Source organism: Cryptotermes secundus, unplaced genomic scaffold (genome assembly GCF_002891405.2).
Source record: "Cryptotermes secundus unplaced genomic scaffold, Csec_1.0 scaffold116, whole genome shotgun sequence".
In the NCBI taxonomy this organism is placed as follows: Eukaryota; Metazoa; Arthropoda; class Insecta; order Blattodea; family Kalotermitidae; genus Cryptotermes; species Cryptotermes secundus.
This window is the reverse complement of record NW_019732857.1, coordinates 988808-1008257: the sequence shown is the minus strand read 5'-3', so window position 1 is coordinate 1008257 and position 19450 is coordinate 988808. Positions and strand designations below refer to the sequence as shown.

Here is a 19450-nt window from a genome sequence, read left to right as displayed (position 1 = left end):
TGGACTGGCTTCTCTGGCGGTTATCCCAGGACTGATCCCTTAGACGGCTATTCCGAGACTCACTTCTTAGCTAGCTATTCGAAGACTCCCTTATTTATACCCTCGCCGCTGCTAGGCAAATGAACCTTCTGTTATAACCATGGAGACGTTGCTTTGTTTGTCGTTACCGTGGAGATTCGATAATCTCGATACAACAGCTCACTGTTGGAATTACAGTATCGCTATTGTTACTTCTTATGCAACGGTCTGTTCTGGTGTTTCCATAGAAGTGACTCCTCTGGATTCCAGACACGTTACAATATGTTTTCAAGTGTATCGAAGAGAATTACTGAACATAGATAAATTAAGCGACATAAACGGGGGATAGCTCGTACGAAAAGAGCGTCTTAGTTCGTACGCTATTCTCTGCACTCAGAGTTTTACGAGTAATTAAAACTTACAGAAGCTGAATGTGTAGCAGTAAACTGGGAAAGAAAAAGACAATATTTCTGTTGTGAAACAATGAAATGATGTCGATTTGGAGGTCAATATATGGATTGGCGTACAATCAAAGAAATAGGATTGGTCCATTGACGAAAATTTGTGTTCACAATAATAAAACTGTTTGTTTCACAGCAAAAAATGTTTAAAGAGAAGTATATTGTTCAGTTAAATCTATATAACAAAGCAAGAGTGGACAGGAATATTGCTATAGAATACACATATTTTCAAATGCATTCTTTGCTATTTTCCGTACCCCGTTCACCCTGTTGTTAAAGTAATCAGTTTCAATTATATTGATCCAGGTGAAGCTCTGCTGTCAAACAGCCAGTTACTACGTACAAGTATTACACTGAAAAGAATGAGATATGATGAAAATCTTTCTGAAATAGTAAGTTAAAATAAGGTTCTATAAAAATAAAATTTCTTGAGACACAATTTCCGTCATATACAGCAATTGCACATTGAGGAACGTGGTTGGATGACAGTTTGTATTATACAGAAAACGCTGATATAATTTTATTCGATTGTACATGAAATTGAGACATTGCAACATTCCCATAAGTATTTCACCGCTAAAATTAAATTTAAATGTTAAAAACTGAATTTGCCTGCTTTCATGCAAATTTAATTTTTTTTTGTGGCAGCCTATAACAAATTTGGAAAAGATAATAAAATTGTCGTCAAAAACAATAAAAGAAGTCAGTGAAATTGCAGATGAACTGAATAAAACAACTGCTCACATGCTGATGCAGTCAAACAAAAATTCCACTCATATTTCAGTAAGCATGAATGATCAAAAATACGATATTTCACGTTCTTTACAGGGAAAAGACGTAGATCATTCTGAAAATCTGAAAGCCCTGGATATTTGTGACATCCTGTGTTACAAGTATGCAGTACTGGTGTCATGTGGCTTGGAACGAAAGTTTTCTCAATGCAAGTCACTATTCCATTATAACAGACAAAGATTTACGATACACAATTTAAAGATGACTTTGGCGGTTTACTGCAACAGTGCTTCACTTTCCATTTGAAATATTGACGGGTTTTGTAAGTACTCTATGTAATCATGGGTACTTCAAAATGTATACGATTTTATAGAGAATACTTTTTACTTGTAGCACATAAAACATAAAATATTTTCTAATTTTAGCACTTGAAATCCCATTCCATACCTGACTAAGTTTGCTACGTTTTACGCTTTCTCTGCTCCCTAATTCTACTTTCTGCTGTGCTGTATAACTTATTCAATACTCGCCATCAACACAATCTATGTTTCTAGCAGCTTTGAGCGTCAAATTTATAAATAATTTGTTGCATTTTCTTTCAGTTTATAATGAGTTCCTGTAACAAATGTGATTTATTTATTCCTGTAAAAGTTTCTATAGCTAATCCTAAATCAATAATTATTCAAGTGACTGGCCAGCCTTTACCCATAATTCTCACTACTATATCTCCATCACCTACAGCCTTCAATGTACAAGCATGTTGCTTGCCTGATCTGTCAGTATCCTTGACATACAATTTTCTGTCAATTTTCAATTACCAGTCTACAAGGATTCATCAATCATTTATCTCTAACGGAGTGCTCTGAGTGGTGTTTTCTGAGAGCATTGTGCTCGTAGTTGCAGTAATCGTGGGGAGCAAAAAAGTGCTAAAATATCACAGTAGATATTAATGTGCAGATAAATAAAGGCGAAAATAAATATTTACGTATTCGGTTTGAACTGCGACCTTAACTGGATCTCTGAATTATATGACCGGCAAATGTGTGTCAATGACATGTCGTTTAACTGCAGTAACAGTTGATTTGTGCCCCGGATTGCGTAATGATTATTGCAGTATTTACAACTGCTTCAATAATTGTTTCTTCAAGAAATACGTCCTTTTAACAAGGACAGAATCTAGATGTGGGCAGAACAAGCTTCCATCAAGTAGTAACTCTGACCTCTTTATGACCTCAGAACTGCAAGATGATGCTGTTTACTTTTGTCATTAAAACACTGATCGACTGTTGCCTCTCTGTTTATTCAAAGCCGCTTGGCCTATGTAGTCACGTAGGTAGATGATTTGTAGACTGGAGAAAAAAGTGGAAAGAAGCGGTCGTGGCCAAATTAAATGCCACTCTATAGAGGTCGGATTCAGACATTCTGGGTCCCCTGTGCAATGTCGCTTATAAAATCGGATATCAGAGAAAGGAACTGGGGTAGTGCTCATGAAGCCAACTGTTCTAACGCACTGATTTCTAATCCCGTAAACCTTATGCTACTAATGCCCAGCTTAAATAAATATAAAACCTTAACATGAAAAGAAATCTAGCAATTGGACTAGGATGCTGAACTCCTTAGTATACGTGTATAGTCATAAAATCCAAGTCTAGTCCGCTGGAATCTTTATTATTTCAATTAATGAGGCACGCGGTAGCGAACTTGATTGAGGCACTATGCTACAAGCCGGAAGGTCGCGGGATCGAATCCCGATGAGGTGGATTCTTTTTTTTTTCAATTTACCTAATCCTTCTAGCCGCATTATGGCCCTCGGATCGACTCAGCCTCTAACAGAAATGAGTACCAGAAATATTCTGTGGGGTAAAGGGAGAGCGGCGCGTAAGGCCGACAACCTCACCGCCAATTTTCTAGAAAATGTGGGAGAATCAACATCTCACAAACCTATAGGCCTCCACGGCCTGTTACAGGCAAACATTTACTTTACTTTTTATTGTTATTTTTATTATTATTATTATTATTATTCCGTGAAAATTAAATATTTTTATACTTTGTTTCCACGTAATAATTATCCTGTTCGCTGCTCCTCAGTTGAAGATGGAATACGTAACAATTTCAATACACTTGACAGCCATTTCTTTAACACCAAATATATGGTTAATTTTGTTAATAGGAAGTTAAGAGTTGTTTAATGCATTCAGTGTTATTATAATTTTCCTCTCGTCCTACAGCTGCTATGCAGTAGAATATCTAATTTGTATGTATTTAGCCCACTTCTTTGTGTTGTTTACTTCACTTTTTATTCACATGACTGTCCTAACCCTGTAATTGATTCCTGTAACTCCTGAAAGTGCACATAAGATTAAAGAAGTAACTTAAACAATTAATCCTCTTATTTTGGGAGAACTTATTACTTAAGTGTGATTTTGTAGGAGTTGATGTTCTCACAGCGTTGGTTATAAAGATTTCTGCCTTCTGTGATATAATGGTGTGCAGTCCGATGAATTACAGAATTGTATTCCATTACACTTGGTCGTCGACTTACGACCGACATCCGTTCTGACTGACAGGTCGTAAGTCGATCTGGTCCTATGTCGGCCATATATTTATTAACAGAATTTTTTAACTTCTCTAATCTTTTTATCATATTTGTAATTTATTTTTAAAAACGTTTACATTTTAATCATGTTTTAGTCTTTATTTTTTTTTGGTCGTAAGTGCGGCCGGTAGTAAGCCGCATAGATTGTAAGTCGACGAGCAAGTGTAGATACAATTCTTTAAGTACGATTCTGTTTATGTAAAACTTGTCGGATATAACCTCAAAATTTCGAATCCTTGCCATATGTGTAATCCTTGGCTTCTAAACAACATATCATACATAATGAGTATGTAAGTTTACAGCCCATCTGCGTATCAAATTCCACGTGCCTAGCTTAGTTATCACCGTAACGCCGAAAGCTAAATATAAATTTATTCAGCCGCCATTGTTTCGCTTCAAATTCACAGACATTACCCGAACATATTACCTTAATAGAAGTTGCATACTTCTCGGAGATCTGTTACCATACGTAATTTCAGGATCTTAAATCAGTTGATGATGGTGATTGTGTCGTACCTGACATCCGTACATCCGCCAAGTTGTTAATACCGAGTGTGAAAAAATAAAAAAGTACCACATTGATATCGCCTCTAATGGCGTAATAGCCATACCATGTTCTGCGAGAACAGTCAAATCGATCAAAAATTCAAATGGAACACACACAAAGAGAATGGTCGTCTTATAAACTGACTCTTGTTCAAGGACGGAAAACAGAATACAAATGTACCTTATTTTAATATGAAGAATGATTTAGGCATGAATGTTATTACAATTTTAAACTTGCATATGATCATTGTCGTCATACATATCTCTGTACAAAAACCGAAGCTATAATATTTGAGAGTATGAATGCGCACAGGTTTCTTGTAGGTAGTAATAATTCTGTCGACAGGTGGAACTGCCAGTAATAGTCTCTCTGTCGCCAACAGTCGTCGTTTTCATGAAAAAATACTCATTGATGAGGACTTTTCGGAACACGTGTATATATTTATATTAATATATATTTCAGTATCCAGTTTTGTCCTTGAATTGTGAGTAGGCTATACAAAATATAACCCCTACTACGTACGTATAAAATAATATTATACAGGCTTGGACTTCTAATTAGATGAATCTTATTTTATGGGGAAATTCAGGTACAAATTTACAGATTTATATCTGCTTGGTTGCCATTCATATTAATGTAAACTGCCATTGCTGAGTGCGTTGCATATTCCACCTAAAGGATAATTGGATATACTCCATATTAGACAGTGGGCACGCGGTAGCGTAGTTGGTTGAAGCATTATGCTACAAGTCGGAAGGTCGCGGTTTCGAGTTCTGATGAAGTGGATTTTTTTCAATGGACATAATCCTTCCAGCCGCCCTGTGGCACTTGGGATCGACACAGACTCTAACAGAAATTAGTCCCAGGAATCTTCCTGGAGAGTAAAGAGCGCCCGGCGAATAAGGCTGACAACCTCACCACCATCTGTTAGCTGAGTGCCTAGAAAATGTGGGAGCATCAATATATCACAACCCTATGGGCTTCCACGGCCTGTTACAGGGGTAGTTTTACCTTTACCTTACCACAGAAAACACTAAGCTAACACATTCAGGTAAGTGTTATGACCACTTGTTATGAACGAAAGTTAATAGTACGGAATATTACATTAGGATGCATTTCCTGCATTTTGAACACAGCCAGGTCCGTGTTTCTTATTCAGCGTGTCATTTCATTAGTAAGTTGTCTTGTCTACGAGAATTGGATAAAGCGGGTAACTTAAAATAATATCCTATGATAGTCTGATATCTTGATTGTCATCAGATGGAAGAAACATGAATGTAGATTGTTTTAAACTAAGAAGCAGATGGAATGTTTTGTGTGTATAGAAAACAAAGGAGTAGTTCTGAAAGACACCCTGACTCTTCTATTTCCAGCTTGAAGCTAGTGAAATTTATACTAACCAAATCTAAGTGTCCATTCTTGGTAGATTGTCTATAAATATAGACTTGCAATACCTGGTAAGACTACAAACATTGGAGCTACAGCTGAGCAAATATTTGTGAAAAAGAAAAGAGAACCTCAACATTTTAAAATATGTACATACTTGTAATAGGAAAATTGTTCCACAGTACATAGCCAGGTAATTATACATTTTTTGTCCAAATTACAGATTATAATATATATATGCAATACACTGTTACTTAACATCATAATTTTGTTCTTCCAGTCCATTAAGGTAAACTTTACACAGTTTGTAGGATTGGAAAGAAGATTTCCTCTCAAATGCCAGGAAACAGGTAAGAGAACTAAGAAATGCTGGGTTTTTGGACTTGTCCTTCATCCGAAATTCTAAAAAAAAACTACAGAAGACAGCGTTTCGGAAATTGGGTTTGTTTCCGTCCTCAGATCAAGGGGAAGACAACTTACTCTTAGAAAGGGACCCAACAGAGTAGATGCCTCCCTCCTCACCTGAGAATGGAAACAGAAGTAGTTTCGGAAATGTTGTGTTCTCTATTTTTGAGAATACCGAATAATAGGTGCAGTCCAAAAATCCAATAATTCGCTTGTTATACACCACCGTCAGAACATCTTAGAATCTACATTGCAGAACACCATATTATTCGAAACTTATAAGTACTAAAGCACAATATAAGCCGGTCACGGTAGACGAGCGGTCTGAGGCATGCACTGTCTTCGCTCGCTTGGAAGCCGGGATCGTGGGTTCGAATCCCACTCAGGGCATGGATGTTTGTGTGCGTTTTTCTGTGTTTGTATACAGATAGAGGCCTTGCGACGAGCTGATCACTCGCCCAAGGAGTCCTACCGAATGTCTAAGATCTAGTAAACCGAAGTGAAACGGAGAGTTTCATGGAGGTAGGCCTAAGCCCAAATTGGGGCTGTAGCGCCACAGAAAAAAAAGCACAACATAATTTTTTGTATTTTTCGCCAGTTTCTCAGTCGAATAATTTCCCTTCTGAAGAGTAAGTTTACTTCATTTTTCACGATGGATTCTCAAAACCAGGGATCTTTGCGTTAAAGACTTAATGTAGGTTAAGACATAAAGAATTAATGAAGTCACTCATTAATTAAGCTCAGCTGGTCAACTCTCTAACTATTGGGGAAAAAGTACCCCTGTTCCAAATTGATCTACTATGACGATCCAAGAGCCTGTCTCGACTTTTCGAAGGAGAGAACACTTTTTTTTTTCTCTCTAGTAACCGAACCCCAATTTCCCAGTCTTGCAGCCCGTATCTAGTCACTGCAACGACTGAGCTATCCCGGCTCCTTCGGTAAGACTGCGGTTTTATGTACTTTTAAAATCGTTTCTTAAGAGCGGAAATTAGATTCTCCTTGACATCAAACGCCTAATTAAACCCGACTTTGTGGTTCTTCATCGAAGCTGTAGTAATACGGGGCACACCTCAGGTGTAGATATTTCAAATGTAGGATTTCAGATTTTCACACTGGACGTTATGAATTTTTCTATCTTCTGGGATACAATGCCGCGTAGTCCGCTGAAAGTCAGGAGATGTTTAAGTGAAGCATTTCACAGCAAAGCTTGCTGCCTGCTTCGTTCTGGTTCCTTCTTTTTCTTATTCTTCAACCCCGAAAATGGAGGTGAAATGTTCCTCCGAAAAGTCGGCTGACTTTCAATGGATCACACAAAGTTATATCCCAGAAGGCTGAGCTCTTCAAATGTTTCAGAGTTTTGATAAGTGTTTGTTACGTACGAGGGAAATTATATCTCTTATCCCTTTATTACTTTCACGATCTTCGTGGTACTGACGTTTTTGTCAGCCATTTGGCTAGGGTCATAAGTAAGGTAAGGTTAGATCACATATTGTACTCTTCATCAGCTCTGCGTCAACTGCAAAACTATTTAGCTTCAAAGGGCGTGACAAGATTATGGATTCTTCTTTGAGATCTTGAATATTTCGTGTTTGTTTTTATATATGAAACTCTTTTAACGTCAAATTTTAAATGTTATTTTGTTTAAAGTAATGCATATCCAGTCTCAAATATCTTCCTGAAAAAGTAGAGTATGATAAACAACTGATTACTGGATTGCTATACTTTTTGTGTAGGGTGTTGGTTATTCTTAATTTATATGAGTCTCCCGGTGATAGTCTTTCAGTAACATCCTGTAGGTCATGTTGTACATCAATCGCTAATACATTTCTAATCTTGATGGATAACTACAATCGTTATAAAATGAACACGAAGGGGAACAGAAAATGTAAAAATTTAGATTCAAAAGAATAAAAGTTTTATATATTTTATTATTATTATTATTATTTGACTGCAATTTGGTATTAACCCGGTGGCAGTAGAACTTACACTGATACAGACAAGGACAGTCTATAACATAAGGAAACAATACAAAACAAAATTTTATACTCAAATCGTATTAAATGTAAAATCTTACTTGTGCTTATTAAGACGTAGAAGAAGTGAATGTATAGTTTCATTATTCTTTACCTCAGTACTAGATGGGAATGGTAAGTTTCACGCATTGGTTACTTTACACCTCGAGAAAAAGCCCTCGGTACAATTACTAGTACATAGGAGGCTGTGTGGGCCCCAGGGAAAGTCTATACGCTGTGTAGAAGAGAAAAATCACTTTCCTCTCCTGGGAATCGAACCACGGCTACCATGTTCACAGCCAGTTGCTTTACGGACTGATCTATAATATTTAAATTGAATGCAAGGTCCCTGTCCTTGCTAAATCAAATCCTTCCCTCAATATATTCCCTCCTTCGTTTCACATTTCTTCACAAGTTCGACCCTTCTTAGATGCTGGGTTAAATTAGAATTTTTTAAGAAGAGATAACAACCGTCCCATTAATCTGCTCCCTGTCGTCAGTTTCTGCCGATTCTATGAAGCCTCGGACGTCGGGCCTATCACAGCCTTTCCTCTGAACCCCTTGAAATGACGGTCTTGGCATACCGTTTTTCTTTAAGCGATTTTCTAAAGTACGTGTTCTCTAATTCGACTTTTTATTATGCCTGTAGAGGTTAATTAAAAATTAATTCATGGCAAGACTTCATATAATTATAAATTATAGCTCCATTTTATTGGTATTTTACTGCTTGGTGGGTAATGGTTTTCGTTTAAAATTAATGTTAGCAATTTTGCCTTTTGAAAATTTCGTTTCCGTGCAAGTGTATATACAGTTAAGTACAATGCTTCTAAACATGCAATATACTTTGGCAATTTTGCAAGTAGCTGATATATGAATAAACTTCTGTAAAACTATGTTTATATAAATCTTACCTGACCTACATAGCTCAGAATATATATCCTTTTGGCAGCAGATGATCGCCGAGTAAATATATATCCACAGTAATAAGCCAAATATCCACCGGACACTACTGTAGAGCGCACTCGGTCGAAGATTTTAACGCGCGATCACAACACTAACTCACTTAACAAAATTCTAGCAGTCGCGTTGGAAAGGCACATTCAGCACTCCACTAATATCACACCACGTTCGGCACACCACGCACACAATTAACTCCAAACACTCCACATGATCAAGAAAATGATTATCTTAATGTCAACAAAATAAGGGCAACTCAGAAATTCCCGGATCCAACACAACGCGACGCGACCGCTTACTCGCCTCTTTAGACTCGGTTACCTGAGCGAGGTAAAAACAACCGGTGCCATCTTGTGATGTGCTCACGTCACGAGTCGTCCACCAATGGGAAACCATTAGGCGGTGGCTCAGGAATTCCTATACCTCCTATTACCCCTTCACCCTCCCACACACCGAAAGAAAACCAGCTTCGAACACCTCAGGCTTTTTTTTTTTTACTATTACATGCCTCAGAAAGACGATACATTGTACAGTCGCTGGCCAAATTGATAGTTTGCTTCTTCAGTTTTCATTATACTCTCCAGAATACTAGGTCTGTCCAGGCCACTGATTGCATGCCAGGCTATACTTGAAGCTATCACTAAGAATTAATTGTGGAAGCGGTTTATAGACACAGTTCATAAATCCCTTTCAATTATTGTTTTAAGATATACAATTACAGTACATATATTAAATTTTATTTTGATTGGTTCTTGCAGGTCAGACCATATATTACACCTAACATCTAAGGATATATTGGATGTGTTGATACAAATATAAATGTCTGCTTTTTTTTTGTGTTTTTGTTTTTTTGTTTTTTTGTTTTTGCTGTTTTCACAATTGAAATATTTTATATTTATTTTAATATTTGCCTGCTTTCAATGGATCTTGACACATTTTGTTGTACCAGACGTTAGCAACGTTGAAGGTTTTCTGTTGCAGAGAGTGCTATATGTCTTGTAATATTTCCACAGGATCATGTCTTATAAACAGTGCCTTTCACTTAATTTTGTCCTAACATCGTTCAGATTATAATCATGCTATGATATCAAGCACAGGCATCAATGGTTACTATCGGCCCTCAGTTGTCAGTTTCTAAATTACTATGTTCCAAAGAATCGTTGTGAAGCGAACCCCCATAATAAACACGCTCAGGAAGTTACACAAGGCGAGTAACCGCAAAGAACTTGTTGTAGTTACGTGTTTAAATTCAAGCTCCTTTTTCATCCGAGGAATTCTTAAGAATTAAAGTGAGAAGTAATACGCAAGGTGGAGTTTAGCATAAAGGAGAGGTGAATGATATTGTCATATGCTTTAGTGACTAATAAAGGGGCTCGGATTGGTAATTGGATTTATTGAATACTTACAGATCCTAACTACAATTTATTCTTACTCTATTGCTAAGTTAAAAAATTTACAGTCACTCCACACTAATCTTCTCAGTCTATATCCACTAGTCTTCAATATCCGCTTCCTGGTAATGGATTTATAACACAGGAACTATAAAAGCCTCACTAAATTACACACTCCGGATATCGATATACTACAGCATATGTAACGTCAAACACTAAGTCTTATAATTCTTCTTCTGGTCACACTGCTGTTCCCTTGGAACTTCGGAACTCTAGTGAAGTCCGTCTATTACTCACTTCTCAAACTTATCAATGCCCGCAAACGACCTTGTTGTCCCCTACAAATCTTCGGCAAGGACCTACAGAAACAACGTCACGTGGTCTGTATCCACTGTTGCGTCAGGTCACAGCCTACGCGTAAGTGTGCTTACCTAGAAACGGGTTGCATAACCCCGTTATTCTATTGTTGCATGCGTGTAATGCAGAGTATTTATCGAGCCGTTGCCTAGCAACATGAAAGGCATGCGAACTTCTAGAAGAATATCGACGTTATCAGCGACATTCATATTGTCCTGAAATGTTGTGTGGTAATGGAAATTCCAAATTTTACGTGCCATGCGTTTGTAGAATGTAAGATGAGGTTGTAGTCAAACGAAATTTATATTCAATCTTCCATTTAACAGCGACAAATAATTGGCCACCGATGTTGTTTCTTAGGACTATACGTAAATTTTTGGTCTTAATTTGTTAAATGTCCGTAATGTCGGTTACCAGAATTCTTGGTTTGTCCGAAATAGGAGGAGAGGAGACTTTGAGGAGCTGTATGGGCAAATTTCTGTGCATTGATAAAATTTTCGTATATCAATTATCAGACAAGGATATATATTTTTAAATGAAGGGAGAGTATGAGCGTAACTTAGAATTTTATAATAAATATTTCTTTATTATATCCATAAATGACAAACATGGCGACAGTGCTAAAGACTGAGGTTAAAACCTGTGTCACAAATTAATTTCTTGGGAATATATCCAGTGAAAGCTATAGACAAACGTACATGTACTCTCTGTAACATGTATCATGCGGATTGTAGCTGGAAATTCATAGTTTCTGCCAGCCAGTATGAATACATAGACATACTTGAAGGTGCTGGTTGATTAAAATGTTTAAATTAAACCTATAGTAAAGCCCATATAGGTAGAAATTTGTCTGGCACGTTTCGTATCCAGAATGGTCTGAAACAAACAGAAACATCTTCGTGATTGATTTTCAACTTTTGCTTTAGAATGACCGACTAGGAAGGTCTTGGAAAACATGATGGAATCAAAATACGTAGAATGACACAGATCAGCATCTTGTGTACGCTGGTGGTACTAATTTACTGGGGAGCAACATAAATATCGTTAACACAAAGCACTGTGATAGGTGATAATAAGAAGGTTGGTCTAGTAGTAAACAGAGAAAACGATATATGGGCTCATGTCTGGTCACTAGAATGCAGGGCAAGATCATGAAATGAAGATAGTTAATAAATATTTTGAAAATGTGGAAAATTTCACGTTTTTAATGACACTAAAAGCTCGAAATATCATAAATAAATAAATAGAAAATTAAATTTGAAGAAGGTTTAATATTATTCACTTCAGAAATATTTACTTTCTCACCCATAAAATATGTTAAAGTCAAGATGTAAGAAACTGTATTTTTGTCTGTAGTTCTGTATAGATGTGAAACTTGGCCTCCCACAGTAAGGGAAGAACAAAGACTCAGGGTGGTACTCATAGAGAACTGAACATATATTCAGAGTTCATATGGACGAAGTGATTGGTAGCTGGATAAATTTTCTTAATGAAGATTTTCATAATTAGTGCTCTTAGCAAATTATTGATAGAATGATCAAATCAAGAATAGTTATATGGGCAGAACATTTATCACGCAAAGGAACAAAGAGACCTGCATACAAAATTTTGGCAGTGAACCGTGAAGGCTAGTCGCCACTCGGAATACGTGGACTTGGACTGGGCAATATTAAAATGTAGCTTAAAAGAGAGGATCATTTATATAGACTGGATTCATCTGAGCCGGTCACGGTAGCCGAGCGGTCTAAAGTATGTACTGTCTTCGCTCGCTCGTAAGCCGGGCTCATGGATTCGAATCCCACACAAGACATGGATGTTTGGTGTGTGTATGCGTTTATTGTGTGTTTGTGTTGTCTTGTGTTTAGGCAGAGACCTTGCGACGAGCTGATCACTCGTTCATGTAGTCCTACCATCTGTAAAATGACCAAAATGAAGAAGGAAAAAAAACCTCGACACCGTAACATATAAGAGGAACGGTTAAGTAAGTAACTAAAGGATTCACCTGGCTGAAGACAGAAACCAGTATTGGAATTAGCTGTGCAATTCTTTAGTTCCTGAACAACCACTAGATTCTCAAGAAGTACTCAACTTTATGGAGTTAGTTGATTAGTTAGTAAGTTAGTTAGTTAATTAATACGTTAACGCTATATCGGTCATCTATGTAACCGAATCCTATCGTTAGGCGAGATAAAAAAAATCATGTTAATATAGGACTTAAAATTTTTACAGCGGTGGTTACGAATAGTTCTATCTTAAGAGATATAATGCCGTGCAGTCTGTTGAAAGTAGGCCGACGTTTCGGAGGAGCGTGTCACCTCAATCTTCAGGGCTGAAGAGTAAATATCAGCAATTCCGCCATAGGCAGATAGGTCAGCATCAGGTAGCCATTCTTGATGTACACATTTTGCAGCTTTGTCATCACTCGGATGGTGACCAGGAAGTTCCTTCCTCAATGAATGAAACAGGTGGAACCTTAATGGCACAAGGACAGGATCACACATCCGTTGCTGCAGTATAATCCACTTCAATCTTGCAATATCATCCTTGTTTATTATGAACTTCCTTTCCTTTCTATGTGAATTCTTTAAACCCAGACACACGAGTTTCCAAACTGCGCTTGATTTCTTCATAAATATTACCAGGTTTAAATTGCATTACCATGGTGTAATGTAGACTATTCGGTATAGGATAAAATGTTTTATACCAGATCGAAAATTTGTATGATACTTTGAATCGCTTCATATAGAAGGTGTTTTTTTACTTACGGACAATCTGAAAATTATATCATATATATTTTTTCTTCCCTTGGTACTACAGCCCCAGTGGGCCTAGGCCTACTTCCACGAACTCCGTTAACTTCGGTTTTTCTAGATCTTACACATACGGTAGGACTCTTTGGGCGAGTGATCAGTTCATCGCAAGGCCTCTACCTGTAGACAAACACAGAAAAACGCACACAAACATTCATGCCCTGAGTGGGATTCGAACCCACGATCCCGGCTTCCGAGCGAGCGAACACAGTGCATGCGTTAGACCGCTCAGCTACCGTGACCGGCAGATATCATATATAGCCATGTTAATATCTGGAAGCAAAATACTGGAAACATAAATAACACTTGTCAGATTCAAAAATGAGATTTCTATATACGTGGAAAATTTTCAGCGCTTTAAAATCTTGATTTATTTTAAGTTAAACAGTTATAATTCAGCATTTTCCGAGCCTTCGTTACCATCGCATAGCTCTGAATACGAAATATAGTAGTCAGTAACCACAATATGTGGTAAGTTGTGTCTGAAGGTGTCGCAATATTCTCGATTGTAATGCCATGCTGAGCTGAATTCCACTTGCCAGTTGCTTGGCTTATTCTTGGACCTTGAACATAGAGGCCAATAACATTTTCCGCGATATCCATCTTTCCCCGAAATACACAACATTACAACACAGAAGAATGTGTCCTTCAAGAGTCATAATGCTTTATGGCAGAATTCTTTCAGAAGTTTTCATATGTTGGAGTGATTAAACAGGTAAAGGTAATGTAAAGGTATCCCTGTAACAGGCCATGAAGGCTCATAGGGTTGTGAGATGTTGAGGGTCCCATATTATCTAGACAATAAGCTTCAGAGATGTCGGTAAGGTTGTCAGCCTTACGCATCGGCCGCTCTTTACCTTCAAGGAAGATTCCTGCTGCTCATTTCTTTTAGAGGCTAAGTCGACACCAGGACCATAGTGCGTCTGGAAGGATTACGTCAATTGAAAAAATCCACCTCATCGGGACTCGAACCAGCGACCTTTCGGCTTTTAGCACAGTGCCTGAACCAACTACGCTACCGCGTCCCCTACCACTTGGAGTGGTTATTTTCAGTATGTCAGTAACCACACATACGACCTTGACACCAGTACGTTCTTTTCACTACTATTCGAACGCTACTGCACTACACTATTCTCTCTTTCACCTTGTATCCACAGACTTGCATGTCGTCGCACTGTTTAACCAAACACCAACGCTCTGCTAATCCAATGATCTCGCTCAACTGAGTTTCCTTCTGCTTCATTTTAAAAATGTACCAGAAATCCTTATTTATAGCAATAAAAAATGTTTTTCTTCCGCGTGGAACTTGCAGGGCACCGAAAGATCCAGTCTGGGGGGTGTACATGTGTGCAGTCCTTGCAACATATCCGCCTCCCTCCGAGATGTGACATAATTATAAAGTCGTTAACCAGTCCACACTTCAGTTCGGAGAGTTTCGTTACTGGTTGGAATGTAGCCGTCCGTGAAATCAGTTAATTGAGGGTCGAGACGGTTATTATGTTTTTATGAGAAAAAAAGTACTATTCCGTTTGCTCTGAGGGAGAGCATACGTGGATAGGAGAAGTACGCCAGAAGGTGTCACCGTTTGCATGATTGTGGCCGGAACTGCGGACGAACTAAATAACGTTTTTCGCTGTCTACAAACAGAAATTGTTCAAGATCATCCAAGCCGATAGTGGATATCGTGAATATGCCAGGTAGTGCTTGCACAAATTGCAATAAGCACATCTGTACTTGACAGCGAGTTTTCGGGTTTTAGTCGGCCGTGCGAAAACTTCTTTACATTTCTGCCAACCAAATGCGCACTGCTGTGTATCTTGTTCCAGTGTCTGTGTGAATGATTTTGTGTTCTCTGTCTTCATGCTGAAAGTGTCGCATATTTGCACTGTAAAGAGGCAGAAAAAGGTAAAATTGTCCCTGTACTTAATTTATTAAGCTCTACGCCATGAAGGCGTATGGGTGAGTGGATGTACAGATCCACATTTTCTTGACCTCGGTACTAGCTGATGTGGAATGGTCATCTTCAACCCCTGCCGCCTTACCCCGGGGGAAGAGCCCCAGTACCCATTGTATAGGAGGTTGGTTGGGCCGCAGAGCCGGTATGGACGTGGTGAAGAGAAAGTTTTTGATCTTACCAGGACTCGTCCAGCCCGTAGACAGTTGCTATAACGACTGTGCTATCTCGGCTCTTCATACTTCCACTGTTCCCTCTCTAATCCCCCCCCCCTTAAATACTTTATCTTCAGGAAAGTATTTTGTTGGCCACATGTACATCGTCGCGCACGAGCACTGCAGGAGAGTGTACGTGTCTCGTAAGCCGACAATAGGGTGGACGTGGAAGACACGTGGCATAACTGTTATATTCAGCGGACCGGAACTGATGGATTTCTGTTGAGAGGAGATCCGAAGGATCCAGTAGGCGCTCGGATCTATGGACCTGAAGCAAATCATTTTAGATGGACGTTTTGGAGCACGAGCTGCTAAGGCAGAAAATGCAGACGGGCAGAATCCAGACAGATTTAATTTAATATTAGTATTATCTTAACCATCGCATACAACTTATGGTATATTAAATTTGTAATATGCAACGGGCAATAGAACCACAGTATCAACAAAACAGACATATATCCCTACCCAAACATACAGACTTATAATACACGCACCAATAACACATTCATATTTCAGATTATAGGAAGAATGCCACTAAAACAAGGACAAACACTGGCGAACACCACCTAAAAATATTGAAAAGTATAATAAAAGGGACGCGACAACATTAAGCATAATGCGAATATAGGTTGTGTATATTATATAACCATAAGTCTGACAACCTCACTGCTGTCTATGAGAAGATTGCCTAGAGAATATGGGAGCCTCGACGTCTCACATACCTATGAGCCTTTTTAAATACATTTTATAATACAAGGGCACTACATAAACAACATACCCATACAATGCGCTCTCAACGTATAAATACTCACCAGTGTAAGGAGGTATAGCAGATAGAAAGAAGGGCGATTTTAAAAGCTGTATGTACCTGATTACGGCTGCAAAACCCGAAATATGTAGTACATACAGTCGTATGTTGTGTTTATATCAGAATTGTGTTGACTGAATAATAATAATAATAATAAACATTGCAGTATGCTGCTCTACGTGTTTATCTTTATTGTTACCAACAGAGGGTTCCTAAGAAAATTACCAAAACAATGTTGTGGTATTTTATATAAACTAATTACATATTATAAAATGCCTGTATTACTCAGTCACTGTCGTTTAAAATACGTTTATTAACAAAAAGGAAAGAATTAAAATTTAACTTTTGGACTACTGAAACACAGTATGTACATGTCAAAGAATCAGTGTATTGAAAATGTAATATCGTTAATTATAGTGTGACGCTGTGCTGGTTCATTTATTACTCTTCAAATACTGAAATATGTTTTCAGCGATTACGACACACAGATATTTTCAGTTAAAATTTCAGAAGGTAGCGATTCAAAATCGAATTATGCTAAACACCCTGTATTTAGCTCAGTAGCATCAACTTGCCAATTTTATTCAGTCCCTTCATGAGAATACTGGAACTGCTCTTTAAAATATACCACGGCAGTATTGTTCCAAATTATTATTGCCTGTCATTTCTGTTCCATTCGACATTATATAACCCATGCTGTTTAGTCAAGGACACTAGCAGCCTACGAAATATCAGTTGATAGGGACTTGTGATATCTGTAGCGAGATATGAATGGTAGGTCAGAATCGTCAGGATATACTGGCAAAGAATAATAGTGGCGCATATGAAGATACAGTCCCAGTCTTCTTGGCCTTGAATGCTAAGAAACAGCCGTAAACCAGTGACAACATTTTTTCCCCCCCTTGGCACTACAGCCCCAGTGGGTCTAGGCCTACCTCCATGAACTTCTCCGTTCACTTCGGTTTGTCTAGATCTTACACGTTCGGTAGGGCTCCTTGGGCGGGTGATCAGCTCGTCGCAAGGCCTCTACCTGTACACAAAGACAGAAAAACACAAACACACACACACACAAACTAAACATCCAAGTGACAACATTTAGCTACGTATATTAAAATCAAAGATGCGAAGCTTTCGGAATTCTAGAACCTACATTTTAGGCTCGACGACCGTTTCTCTCCAACGCAATGTTCTTCTTTACTTCCAAATTCTGTATTGTTAGAATCGTCACATAAGTTTTAGTAAAAAAAAAAAGTAAAAGTAAAGCTGTCCCTGTACCAGGCCCTGAAGGCCCATAGGGTTATGAGACGTTGAGGGTCCCACATTATCTAGACAAAGGGCTCAAAGATGGCGGTAAGGTTGTCAGCCTTGCGCGCCGGCCGCGCTTTCCTCCCCAGGAAAATTATTGAATTAATTCCTGGTACTCATTTCTGTTAGAGGCTGAGTAAACCCCAGAATCTAGTGCGGCTGGAAGGATTAGGCGAACTGAAAAAAATTCAATGACCTCATCGGGACTTGAACCCGCGACCTTCCGGCTTGTAGCATAGCCCCACATAAGTTTTAGAGTTGGAAGAAATGAATGAATGATTTAATTAATATTCCGTATATGTAACTCGTGTGGTATTGCCTAGGCCTCCGATTGGGTAGAATTTTTAAGAAATGCCTAAGACAAAATCAAAGAAGTTGAGCTGGGCGAGTATGTACCATGCAAGTGGCAGGGATGAGAACTGCGTAAACTTAAGACCAGTAACCCAAACGAGTAAAAACTAGACGTATATTGGATTATAGTACTGAAGTAGATTAGGCTGTGAGGGTTGGAGTGGATTCAACTGACTCAGGATGAGGTCCAACGGCGGGCTGCTGTGTGTACGATATTAGATATTCAGGTTCAATAGAGGGCGGAGAATTTGTTGATCAGATGAGGATTTATATCCCCCACTCATATATATATCTACTCCGTGGATTTCTTTAGCGTTCAGTAAATTCAATAAGTTCTACCTCTTCCGAAAGAAATAATTACGATACTTGGGCTCTGAAATGAATAAATATCCTCAGTATATCACGGCACTTGCTGTTCCAGTCACAATGTCTTTAGCTGGTCCGACAGTAATAAAATAACACCTGACTTTTTTCTGCCTTTTTGCGCATCCATAACTCTTGGAAATGTATTTATTATCACCTTCACATGTTTTCATTTTTCTCGAATATAAATTTATTATCAATTAAAATCCAGTCCTTTAGCGCTTCTGTGTTCTTTGAGTATAAGTTTCATAAATANTATATACTGCGTTCATATACAGTTCTTTCTTCTCTTCGGAACTTACGCGGAAGCAAAACAGACATCACTAAATAAGACATGGACGTTTCTAAACAAAAACCTTCTCACCAAAAAGTAAATCAGCATACACACACTTCTTTCAGAAGGTAAATAGAATACCTGATTAGCAAAAACTGTAGCCTTAACAAGTTTTACGCGTGTTGGTACATTTTCCGAAGGAATCTAAACCATCTACAAATGAACCTGGTATGTGTTTTCCTTTCGTTTAAAGAATAGAAATAGGAAGTACAGTTCCACCCATTTTGTTTTACAATGAGAGGGGTTCAGAGCAGAATTCACATTTATAGGATATGTGCAGCCATTAGAATCTACTTCACTCGTCTTTCATGCTCGTACAATCAAATTATTTATGTTTTAGTAAGTTCTCAAACAACGTTGCTGTATAACTTACAAGAAATCGTTTGTGCTGTGTGTTATTTTGATTCTTGTAAGCAGTTTGTGAGATCTGTTACAGATCGAACCGGAG

At 38.2% G+C, this 19450-nt stretch overlaps 1 protein-coding gene across 4 annotated transcripts in view; it reads right to left on the bottom strand.

Annotated features, from left to right (window-relative positions):
- The window catches only part of LOC111867780, a 202846-nt gene extending 193425 nt beyond the window's left edge, over window positions 1–9421 (bottom strand). For 2 of the 4 annotated variants that reach the window (XM_023857926.2, XM_033752799.1), the window contains exon 1: window positions 9069–9421. The gene's annotated coding sequence lies outside the window, so the exon portion shown is untranslated. The remainder of the gene's footprint in view (window positions 1–9068) is intronic. The other 2 variants (XM_023857927.2, XM_033752800.1) reach the window with 1 other exon arrangement.
- Window positions 9422–19450: the final 10029 nt, after the last annotated feature.